Source organism: Oryctolagus cuniculus, chromosome 7, assembly GCF_051225735.1.
Source record: "Oryctolagus cuniculus isolate XC-2025 breed Fujian yellow rabbit chromosome 7, ASM5122573v1, whole genome shotgun sequence".
Taxonomy (NCBI): domain Eukaryota; kingdom Metazoa; phylum Chordata; class Mammalia; order Lagomorpha; family Leporidae; genus Oryctolagus; species Oryctolagus cuniculus.
This window is the reverse complement of record NC_142873.1, coordinates 110,639,786-110,652,230: the sequence shown is the minus strand read 5'-3', so window position 1 is coordinate 110,652,230 and position 12,445 is coordinate 110,639,786. Positions and strand designations below refer to the sequence as shown.

The window sequence follows — 12,445 nt, the reverse complement described above, 5'->3', positions numbered from 1 at the left end:
TATTTCGCACGGCATGCTGGTAGTTGAAGTCCGACTATTCGCCAGGCAGCCGGAACGTGTGGTTTGTCTGTCAAAGAGACGCTGCTTACACATGGCTACTTTCTCTCGTTTCTGCGTTTGCCGCATGGCTGATTAGGGGTTGAGGTGGCGAACAGGTGGACAAAAGGGAGGATGGAGGAAGTGGAGCAGAGGCCTCCGAGCCGTTGCTACCGCGGCCGCTGCCGCCAATCCACGGCTCTGGTGCCCCGGAAGTGGCTGACCTGATAGAGCTGAAGGCGGGGCCGTTCCTCTTGCTACGGTGGCCGGCGAGCTCGGGGTACCTGTGGCTGCGGCGCTGAGGTTCGATCGTGTTGCGTGCGGGCTGCTTTTGTAGCCGGTGCTGAGCGTTTCCCGGGTTGGTGGCTCCTGCGCGTCGTTATAGCTCTCCAGCCCTTCTGTTTCTGTGAGGGGTCGACGTGAGGCTAGCGGAGACGAGAAGGTTGGGATAGTCTCTGGTCCCCGATGACCGGGTTTCTTGGGGGGGGGGGGGCCTTCACTTTGGGGAGACCCTGTGGCCAACCCGCTGGTTTCTCGGAGGGCTCTGGCGCCACCCTCGGGTGTCTCTTCTTGTGTCATTTGTTTTCTGACTCGTCGTCGCGCCGTCCTCGGCTCCAGAGGTGCCAAGCCGTAAGCCTTACCTTGGGCAGCTGTTCTCGTTTCCCTTGTGCTTTTCTTAGGTGTCCCAGGCACGGTCTCTGATGACCCTAGGCTGTCGCATCCCGGGGACCTCTGACCCAGCGCCAGGGCTCTGTCGGGTCGGGCTCCACCCCCGACTCCCATCCCTTTGAAGGAAAATGAAGCAGTCGGATCCCCGAGCACTTATCCATCGCATTCTTAGCGCCCTTCCTCCCGTAGGGCTTGGTTGTCGCTTCCAGTTGTAGCCCGGTAGCGGGGATATAGTGTTGCCTCCCCATCCTCGTATCCACGTTCGCTCACTTTGTTTCACGAGTTGCCCTCAACCCTCCCCAGCCTCACCACAGGAAAGGGCTCTCGAGGTCGAAGGTTCAGAATAGGTTCTTAGATCTGGTGACTATGAATTGAGATCCCAGTGGTCAGCTCTGCATTACTGCTGGTTGAGGTTATGGTTCGTACTTCTTTGGCTACATTTTTGTTTTGTTGTGATTTTCCCCACATGGTGTTCACTGCTGTCCTATAGTTAGGGAATACTTGATCCTACAGCTCTTTTTGTTGTTGGTGGTGGTGTTTTTTAATATCTGAATGACATATATGGGAATTTTTTTTTCTGGTGTTCTACTTGAACCGCAAATACCCAGTGGAATTTTTGTAATGATTTTGTGTCAGATGATAGCAGATAGACACAAAGAAATGATTCTTCCTTCTTGCTTGTTTGGGATTTGTTGTTAGATTAAAGTGCCCCTGAGCGATTGGAAAGGCTATAAAACTTAAAATCGGTGTATTTTCTGAGTTTCAGATGATAAAAGCTCTTTTATAAAACAAGGAAGAGTTTCTGATTAGTCAATAATCTGATATTATTTTGAATTATCAGTTCATTCGCTATAAAACAGACTTTTTAAAGATGAAAAGTCAACATATGGAATTGTATGATTTAGTAAAGTGTTTCAAAACCATTTAATTATGCTCTTTTTCTATAAATGGATGCAATTATATAAAACATATCTGTGGTAACTGTTTATGAAGCGTTTCTAGATACTTTGATAGCTCTGGGCAACTGTGTTGTAGTGTGTTCATTAGTGTTTTGTAGACAGAAATTTTGTACTGCATGCTTTCTGGGGAACATGTAACTGATGAGTTTGCACCATGTCGTCTGTTATTGCACTTGTAGAGGTTCTAATAGTAAGATTATCACTCAGTAAAATTTGTATCTGTCAGTAAGATAGAAAAATACTTGTATCCTGTCAAGTTGGGATTATTCCTAGATAATCTGTAGTGGTTTCAGCCATGCATAAAATTTGGAGCTACATGTATAGTATTTCAGAATTAATTCACTCATGAGATTCTTTATTGGAAAAAAGGATAAGCTAGATATTATTCAAACTGTTTATATTTTTCTTGAGATTTTATTCATTTACTAGGCATTAATTGAATACTTACTAATATTTAACAAAATACTCAATTTATTGATAAGAGTATCCTCTTGTTCTCTTTGTTCTAGATACTTTTAACACATTATCTCAGTTAATTATAGCAACTCAGGGACTACTGAATTTTTTTTTTTAAGATTTTATTTATTTATTTGAGAGGTAGAGTTACAGATGGTGAGAGGGAGAGAGAGAAAGGTCTTTCATCTGCTGGTTCACTCCCCAAATGGCTGCAATAGCCAGAGCTGAGCCAGGAGCTTCTTCCAGGTCTCCCACGCGGGTACAGCAGCTCAAGCCATTGGGCCATCTTCTGCTGCTTTCCCAGGCCACAGCAGAGAGCTGGATCAGAAGAGGAACAGCCGGGACTAGAACCGGCATCCGTATGGGATGCCGGCATTGCAGCTGGAGGATTAACCTACTGTGCCACACCACCTGCCCCAGGACTACTGAATATTACATTTAGATGATGAACAAATAAATGGAAGCTCAGAGTTTAAGTCATTTGATCTTTATTTTTCTGACTCTTCTCACTGCAAATACCTGTTCTCTGAAAAATATGAAGAGCATTAATTCAACAAATTCATGCTGAGTTGCCATTATATACCAGATATTCTTTTTTTTAGATTTATTTATTTATTTGAAAGACAGAGTTACAAAGACAGAGAGAGATAAAGAGAGAGAGAGAGAGAGAGCAAGTTTCCATCCACTGGTTCACTCCCCAAATGGCCTCAATGCCCGGACTGGGCCAATCCAAAGCCAGGAGCCAGGAGCTTCTTCTGGGTCTACCATGTGGGTGCAGAGGCGCAAGCACTTGGGCCATCTTCTGCTTTTTCGGGCTACCTCAGAGAGCTGGATTAGCAGTGGAACGTCTGGGTCTCAAACCTGTGCCCATATAGGATGCTGGCACTGCAGGCAGCAGCTTTACCCGCTATACCACCCACGGTGCCAGCCCCATACCAGATACTGTTTACCATGATGAGGATTCAGCAGTGAACAAAGGAGACAACAGAAGATTCTGTTCTTTGAGGGCTTAGACTCTTACAGAATGTGTGAGATGTAAACCTTGCCTTCAGGAAGTAGAAAATGTAGCCAGTATGCCTAAGATTTTATGTGCTTTAGAATGTAAAACTTGGAAAGCCAGGTTAACTAGGGAAGGTTTCATAAAGAAGATCAGATTTAATCTGGAGCTTACACAGTGGATAGGAATATGGTAGGCAGATAACAGGAAGAAACTAATTCCAGATGAGACATAAAATGAGTCATAAGGGAGAGAGATTAGAGGGAGGACCAGGTTATTGGACTGTTTTGTATCTTGTTTTCTTGCACATAGTAGGTGCACAGCGTTGGTTGAATTTGAAAAAAAAGTTTAGATGAATGAATCTATAAGAGCTCAGTTATGAGATAATGAGGAATTACATAGATCTAGAGTGATCATATTCAGAGTGGTAGAAAGGAATGGACTTGAGGGCTGATGACAACAGAACCAGTAGGATCTTATTGAATGTTGGGGATGAGGTGGTGGCCGTGGGAGAAGGAGGCTAGGTTACCCCCTGAGTGGATCTGGTTTGAGTGGCTGAAGTGAATTTTAGACTCAACTACTTCATCAAACATGAATTTCTTTCTTTCTTTCTTTCTTTTTTTTAATTCCAAAGGTGTACCATCTTTTATGAATTACTAAGAGGAAAAAATACTGCCAATTAGACCAAGGTTGTGAACTGTAAGATACATTTCAATTTCAGAGCTAAAATGTAAAATTGTGTGATCTAGAATTGATGACATGTTATTGCTTATGATGATTGATGATCCTTAGAAGCACTTTATTTTTTGAACTATTTATAAATTTATAATCTTTGACATGCATTTAATCATTTAACATTTATTAACTATGTACTCTTAGGCTACTTGATATAGTAGAGAGTAAATAGTCTCTACACTCACAGAATTTACTATGTAGCAGGGGAGGCAGATATAAATCAAATAACCAAGGAAATTTAAAGTTAAAATTATGTTAAGTGCTATTAAATAAATGTTATTTATCCAGAGGAAGCACTGAGTATGGACAAGCTAAGAGTAGAGATGAGTAGAGACAAGTTAGGAGATTGTTGAAATAGCCTAGATGAGAGAGGACATTACCTTGGGCAAAGTGATGATGAAGGTGGTTCAAAGGAAATGGGTGGATTCCAGAGAAGAATAGGAGGTGGAACTGGTTGATGAGTTAAATATGGGGGGGGGGGGGATGCTGTTGACTACCATTGGGTTTTTTTGGGCTGTGTAACTGGATGGTTTGTAGTGTTGTTCACTGAGAGAATATTAAAAGAGGATGAGGTTTTGGGGGACATGCATTCTTTACTAAATTGTTTTTATTGTGCCAGCAGTTTTCATGGTTAACTTACTAGTTTTTTTCTCCTTTTTGGTCATTGTTTCAGTTTAGTATATTTGAGTAATAATATACCTGAAATAAGGTGGGTTTTTTTTTTGAATTTTTATTTCTTGAATGAGCAGGGATGAAGTTCTAGATGAAAGTATCTGGAAATATGTTGGTATCTGTTTTGAATTTAAATCTGCCATATTATGCCATGTATATGAAGAGATAACTGAGTTACACAGTTATATATCATCTTCATTTCACTTTTTGGGACTTGGCAGCAAATTGGACATCTGGTTAGATTCTACCTTCATTGATGCATGTGTAGTATAAACATGCAGCATTAGGGAAAAAGATATACTTTTGAATTTTCTTTGAAATATTTCATTTGTATAATTTTTAAGAGATAATGAACCAATATAATCAGTTTTCATTTGAATTTTACATTTCTAGGTAAAATGGTAAGGTGTACAGAGCAAAGAACAAGGGTGTTGGAGTCAGACTGCCTGAGTCTTTTGTTATTTATAAGCAGTATGACCTTGTAGAAGTAGTCTTGCCAAACCTTTGTTGTTTTGCCTTACAGAGTTGTGAGGATTAAATGAGATGATGTATAATTTTTGGCATAGAGGTTAAGTGTTTATTGCTGTGGTGGTGGTGATACTGCAAGGTGTCTGGCTGGTCATCTAGGCTTCTCTGACAACATTTTAATTTTAGGGATCCTTATGACAGTAAAACTCGATTTGAGGGAAAAAAATGTTGGGTAGTACTATTTGGATCTGGAGAAAATATTTAATAAGATAGCCTTGCTTGTTTACTGTTGTCTTACATGAGTCAGCTGCATGTTGTCTTTCACAGAATCCTGGGCGGAGATTATGTTTAGTCTCAGCCATAATAGAAAACTGATGGTGGACTGGTTTGTGATTACATATTTGTTATTATCTGTCTTTATTTTGTCCAAACCCTTTTGAACTTTATACTTGCTTTTAGCCCTTATGGTTAGGATGTGGAAGTAGTTAGGTTTTATAAAGTCTGATGAGTTGCTCTGAAGTCAAACTAATTTCTTACCTTTTTTCTTTTTTAAGATTCATTTATTTATTTGAAAGTCAGAGTTACACAGAGAGAGGAGAGACAGAGAGAGATGTCTTCCATCTGTTGGTTCACTCCCCAAATGGCTGCAACAGCCAGAGCTGGGCTGATCCGAAGCCAGGAGCCAGGAGCTTTATCTGGGTCTCTCACGTGGGTGCAGGGGTCCAAGGACTTGGGCCATCTTTTACTGTTTTCCCAGGCCATAGCAGAGAGCTGGATCGGAAGTGGAGCATCCTATATGGGATGCCAGCACTTCAGGTGGTGGCTTTACCCGCTACACCACAGCGCCAGCCCCTCTTCCCTATCTTTTTTCTTCCATCTTTTTTTCTTTTGAAAGTTTAAAACCTGTAAAATAGTTGAAGGACTGGTACAAAAAATACCTATACTGTATACCCTTTACCTAGATTGACTAAGTATACAAATTATGTCTTGTTTGTGCTGGTGCTTGCTGTTGTGCGAGGGAACTGTCTCTATTTAAATATACAAATACACTTTTTTCCTTGCTGAACTGTTTGAAAGGGGGGTGGAGACATGATGCCATTTCACTTTTAAATACTAATTTATTTCCTAAGAACTAGAAAATTCTCCTACTAACTATAATGGCATTGACATACCCAAATAATTAAACTCAACATAATATTATCTAATGTATAGTCCATATTTAAAATTAGATTTTTTAAGTATCATGATGATATCATTATAACATTTAATAAATAGGACAGTCAGACATCATATATTGTATTTAGTTGTCATGTCTTTCTGTTTTGCTTTATTTAAAAGTCTCCATCTTTTCTCGCTTTTCCTGCCCTTGAACTTTTGATCTTCAAAGACATTGTCAATTTTGAAGAGTCCAACCCAATTGCATTGTAGAATGCCTCACAAAATTTATTTGTATGATTATTTCCTCACAGTTCTTTCCAGACTAAAGAGTTGTTTCACTTATGTAGATGATTTTTTTTAAAGATTTTTATTTATTTAATTGACAGGTAGAGTTACAGTGAGAGAGAGAGATAGAGAGAAAGGTCTTGCTTCCGTTGGTTCCCTCTCCAAATGGCGGCAATGGTCAGAGCTGCGCTGATCCCAAGTCAGGAGCCAGAAGCTTCTTCCTGGTCTCCCATGCGGGTGCAGGGGCCCAAGCACTTGGGCCATCATCTACTGCTATCCCAGGCCACAGCGGAGAGCTGGACTGGAAGAGGAGCAGTTGGGACTTGAACCAGTGCCCATATGGGATGCTGGTGCCGCAGGCGGAGGATTAACCTAGTGTGCCACGGCGCCGGCTCTGATGATGTTTTGAACTCTATTTCATCACCTTAGGAGTAATATGATGAAGATTTGTCCCATTATTGATGATGTTAAGATCTATCGGTTCAACTATATTTCTATTATTCTAAAAGTGCTTTTTTTCTTTTTATATTTAATAATCAATAGGTGAGAGTGATACTTTGAGATCATGTATATGTTCTGTTTTGTAGCAGTTTTTTTTTCATTTGGTGATTTTAATAGCCTTTGATAATTCTTGCCTGAATCAGTTATTGCACGAGTGGTTGCTAAACGGTGATTTCCCAATGCTGCCAGTCCTTCCACATATATTTGCTATTTTCTTTAAAAAAGAGCTGTTCCTCCTCAATCTTTTTTTAGTATCACTACATACTCACTACATATCCAAGGATTCTTTTTTTTTTAAGGTGTATTTATTTTATTTGAATTACAGTTACAGAGAGAGAGAGAGAAAGATCTTCCACCCACTGGTTCACTTCCCAAATGGCTGCAATTGCCAGAGCTGGGCCCTGTTGAAGCCAGGAGCCAGAGGCTTTCTCTGGGTCTCCCAGGTAGATGCAGGGGCACAAGCACTTAGACCATTTCCAGCTGCTTTCCCAGGCCCATTAACAGGGAGCTGGAATGGGGTGGAGCAACTGGGAATCCAATCAGTGCCCATATGGGATGCTGGTGCTAAAGGTGGCAGCTTAACCCTGTGTGCCACAGTGTTGCCACCCTGCAAGGATTCTTTCATCAAAATTTTTGCAATGTCTGGTCTCTAGTCTTTTGGTCATTGTTACATCACATTTGGTCAGTGGCAGTCCCTTTAAGCTGGTTTTCTATGGGCTTTAGATATATCCACATTGATCTATGAGCACTTTCTTAACTGCTTTAAGCAATAAGATGTTACAAACCCACTTTGAATATTCCTTCTTGAGACCTGAAATCAACCATTTTACTAGAGTTCATTTAGTGGTAGATGATACTTAGAAACTACAATCTGGACACTGAATAAATTAATTGCTATTAGAGTATCATTGCTTCCACACCCTTTAAAAAGACACACACCCATTTTTTGAAAAAGAAATCATGAGTTAGTATGATGCCTTCAATTGGAATTCAGTACCACAGAATTTTCTGAACCCTCCTCCAATTCAGATTTGTAGATCCTTTTTTTTTTTTTTTTTTTTAAGATTTTATTTGTTTACTTGAAAGTCAGGGTTACAGAGAGGCAGAGGCAGAGAGAGAGAGAGAGAGAGAGAGAGAGAGACAGGTCTTCCATCTGCTGGTTCACTCCCCAGATGGCCACAATGGCCAGAGCCAGGAATCAGGATCCAGGAGCTTCCTCCAGGTCTCCCATGCAGATGCAGGGGCCCAAGGACTTGGGCCATCTTCTACGGCTTTCCCAGGCCATAGTAGAGAGCTGGATGGGAAATGGAGCAGCTGGGATTCAAACCAGTGCCCATATGGGATGCCGGTACTGCAGGCAGCAGCTTTACCCACTACGCCACAGCACTGGCCCCAAGATTTGTAGATCCTTTTTCCCAAAAGGAGAATTCTGATTCTCAGCTATGTTAACATATTTACTTAATCAATCTATCCTATAGTACACATAAAATAGTTTTTGGAATTAATGGATCAATGCTATCTCTAATAACAAATACAACTAATCAAGATTGCTTTGTTATTTTACATCCTTAGAATATATCCCACTGAAGATATATAGTGAAAGTAGATTTTCAAAGGTATTTGAATTATTTTTTCTGTGATTATGATATCAATTTAAAATAAAGTTTCCATTAAACTGCTTTTTAATAAGACTGTAAAATCAGTTATCTGTAAAACTACTAATGTAGACATAATAATTTAAAACTTTATCATAATATGTATAATTTTAACAGTTATATAAGCTGAAGAACTTGTAGTTTAAAAATTTTTAAGGCTTCTAAATTTGTAGCTCTTTTTCTCCAATTGATATTATTTAAAATTAGGAATGACAAGAAAAGTGACATCAAACAATTTCCTTTGTAAACCAAAACAATTGTGTTTGTGAGCATTTTAAACAATGCTCTTTTGACTGATGATACAATTCAAGCATCATTCTTTAACAATAGCTTAATTGTTGAAGATACTTTAACTCATTCATGATACTTCAACTTATTTGTAAGTAACACGTCTAGTGTTTCTTGTATTTATTCCCAGAAAAAAAAAGATTTATGTTATTTGTATGTCCTTGTCCTTTGTGTATTTCAAGAATACTAGTTGTGATTGTATTTTATACTGTGACATTATTTATGTGTGGATATTCTCATTGAAAAGGGAAAAATATTTTTCATAATAGTTATAACACTTTATATCTCTTACCATATTTAGCCTTTGTGTATCGTTAGTTACGTACATTTTGTTAATTAGAATGTAAGCTTAATGAGGGCAGGAACTGAGTGTCACGGCTTATGATATCTCTAATGCTTGATGAATAAATGTGATTTTTTTGTTTAAAACACATGTAGTTCATTAACTTCAATAATGTTACCCCTTTTTCTTGGCAAGAGTAGCTTGGGATTGGGAAAAGATTGTACCCTATTTACTTAATTACAAACCCCAAAAGCACTATTTGTCAAATTGAATTCCCCATCTTCACTTTAATCTTATCCACTTGGGTTCCTTGTTTCTGTGGCTGAAGCTATTGCCATCCTGACATCAGCCCTGAAATCTGAGAGTCATAGTCTCTTCTCTTCTATGTGGCCATTTGCACATTCATGTATTTGTTGTCTGTTGCTATTCTACCATCTCAGTTGGTTGCTTGTTATCCTTGTTTCTAATTTTTTTATGAGTACCTTGACAGGTCCTCATACCACTCCTACAGTCTTCTGATTGGTTGGAGGAAATGGTGATATTGATGCAGAAAAGATTGTGGAATTGGGAAGTGTGACAAACTGAGGAAGGATTAGTTTCAGAGGGCACAAGCAGCACCAATTAGTAGAAATTAATATAGGAAGACAGAATTATGGTTCCATAAAATATCTTTCTTTTTTTTAAGCTTTATTTATTTTTTTGAAAGAGTTACACAGAGAGAGAAGGAGAGGCAGAGAGAGAGGTCTTCCATCCACTGATTCACTCCCCAATGGCCACAGCAGCCGAAGCTGGGCTGATCTGAAGCCAGGAGCCAGGAGCGTCTTCTGGGTCTCCCACGTGGGTGCAGGGGCCCAAGGATTTGGGCCATCATCTACTGCTTTCCCAGGCCACAGCAGAGAGCTGGATCGGAAGTGGAGCAGCCGGGACTCAAACTGATGCCCATATGGGATGCTTGAACTGCAGGCAGCAGCTTTACCCGTTATGCCACAGCGCTGGCCCTTCTATAAAATATCTTTCTAGCAAGTGTAGTTGTTAAAATTAGCAGGCATCGGCCAGCACCGTGGCTCACTTGGTTAATCCTCTGCCTGCGGCACTGGCATCACATGTGGGCACCGGGTTCTAGTCCCGGTTGCTCCTCTTCCAGTCTAGCTCTCTGTTGTGGCCTGGGAAGACAGTGGAGGGTGGCCCAAGTGCTTAGGCCCCTGCACCCACGTGGGAGACCAGGAAGAAGCACCTGGCTCCTGGCTCCTGGCTTCGGATCGGCACAGCACCGGCCATAGCGGCCATTTGGGGAGTGAACCAGCAGAAGGAAGACCTTTCTCTCTGTCTCTCTCTCTCACTGTCTATATCTCTACCTGTCAAAAAAAAAAAAAAATTAGCAGGCATTATGTAGCTGATATGGATACTCTAGAACAGTTATGTTGGTGAATAAACAGTTTAAAACATTAGCCAGGGGCCGGTACCATGGCTCAGTAGGTTAATCCTCCGCCTGTGGTGCCGGCATCCCAAATAGGCACCGGTTCTAGTCCCGGCTGCTCCTCTTCCAATCCAGCTCTCTGCTGTGGCCTGGGAAAGCAGTAGAAGATGGCCCAAGGTGTTGGGCCCCTGTATCTGCATGGGAGACCTAGAAGCTCCTGGCTCCTGGCTTCGGATCGGCACAGCTCTGGCCATTGTGGCCATTTGGGGAGTGAACCAATGGAAGGAAGACCTCTCTCTCTGTCTCTCCCCTTCACTGTCTGTAACTCTACCTGTCAAATAAATAAATACATAAAAATATTAAAAAAAAACATTATCGAATGGCGAATATTGTGGGGCAGTGGGGGTAATGTGCTGTTTGGAATGCCTGCAGTGTGTATCGGAGTGCCTGGGGTCAATCCTGCCTCTGCTTCCCATCCAGCTTTCTGCTAATCTTCACCCTTAGTGGCAGACAGTGATGGCTCAAGTTCTTGAGTCCCTGCAACTCCCATGGGAGACCTGGATGGAGTCCTGGATCCCGGCTTCAGCCTGGCTCAGCCCAGCTGTTGTGAGCATTTGGGGAGTGAATCAGTGAATGGAAGATCTCTCTCTGTTTCTCATTTTACCTTTCAAATAAAGAAAAAATAAGTAAACTTGAAAAATTAAGAATGTTTGAATTTATTTTCAACTTAGTACAATACCCAGAAAGTAGTGAGCTCCCTATTCTAGAATTGTTCAGTGGGAGGCTGATGGATGCCTTTGGCAGAGATATTGTAAAGTCTCTTATTACTGTGGATAATGATGGGTAGTTGAACCAGATTAACAAATAGTGGTTAGTGAATCTGAACCAAGAGCATATCTGATTTCTTGGATTAGGAGTGGCACTTTTTTCAGTCTTTTGAATTTACATGCTTTATTTTCACTATTCCTCTCCACCCATGTAACACTGGTTAGGGGATTTCACAGGCCTCTTGTAGCATACTGTATGAGACAATGGTCAAGAACTGCTGTTAATACTTACTGGTTAGTTGGCCGGCACCATGGCTCACCAGGCTAATCCGCCACCTGCGGTGCCGGCACCGCGGGTTCTAGTCCTGGTTGGGGCGCCGGATTCTGTCCTGGTTGCTCCTCTTCCAGTCCAGCTCTCTGCTGTGGCCTGGGAGGGCAGTGGAGGATGGCCCAAGTGCTTGGGCCCTGCACCTGCATGGGAGACCAGGAGGAAGCACCTGGCTTCTGGCTTTGGATTGGCGCAGTGCGCCAGCCTTAGCAGCCATTTGGGGGGTGAACCAGTGGAAGGAAGACCTTTCTGTCTTTCTCTCTCACTGTCTAACTCTGCCTGTCAAAATTAAAAAAATAAAATACTTACTAGTTAGTAGATGCTTTGTGAGTCGCCCCCCCTTTTTTTTAATATTTATTTTATTTATTTGAAAGAGAGTTACAGAGTTAGAGAGAGAGGTAGAGACAGAGAGAGAGGTCTTCCATCTGCTGGTCCATTCTCCAGATGGCCGCAACGGCTGGAGCTGCGCCGATCCGAAGCCAGAAGCCAGGAACTTCATCTGGGTCTCCTATGTGGGTGCAGGGTCCAAGGACTTGGGCCATCCTCCACTGCTATCCCAGGCCATAGCAGAGAGTTGGATTGGAAGAGGAGCGGCTGAGACTAGAACCCGGTGCCCACATGGGATGCCGGTGGTGCTTCAGGCCAGGGCTTTAACCTGCTGAGCCACAGCACTGGCCCCTGTAAGTTCTCTTTCAATCCTGATTCTGACATCCTTCAGTTCTAGTAGGGTTTAATTATATTTTGTTGGTTAGACAATTTTTCCCACTGTGT

General features: G+C 41.6%; 1 protein-coding gene across 47 annotated transcripts in view; it reads left to right on the top strand.

Moving 5' to 3' along the window:
- Positions 1-200: 200 nt before the first annotated feature.
- ATG4C (autophagy related 4C cysteine peptidase) overlaps positions 201-12,445 on the top strand; it is a 99,014-nt gene continuing 86,769 nt past the window's right edge. For 13 of the 47 annotated variants that reach the window (XR_016211000.1, XR_016211001.1, XR_016210989.1 and 10 more), the window contains exon 1: positions 339-478. The gene's annotated coding sequence lies outside the window, so the exon portion shown is untranslated. Of the gene's footprint in view, positions 479-12,445 lie in introns of all 47 variants that reach the window. The other 34 variants (XR_016210997.1, XR_016211003.1, XR_016211004.1 and 31 more) reach the window with 9 other exon arrangements.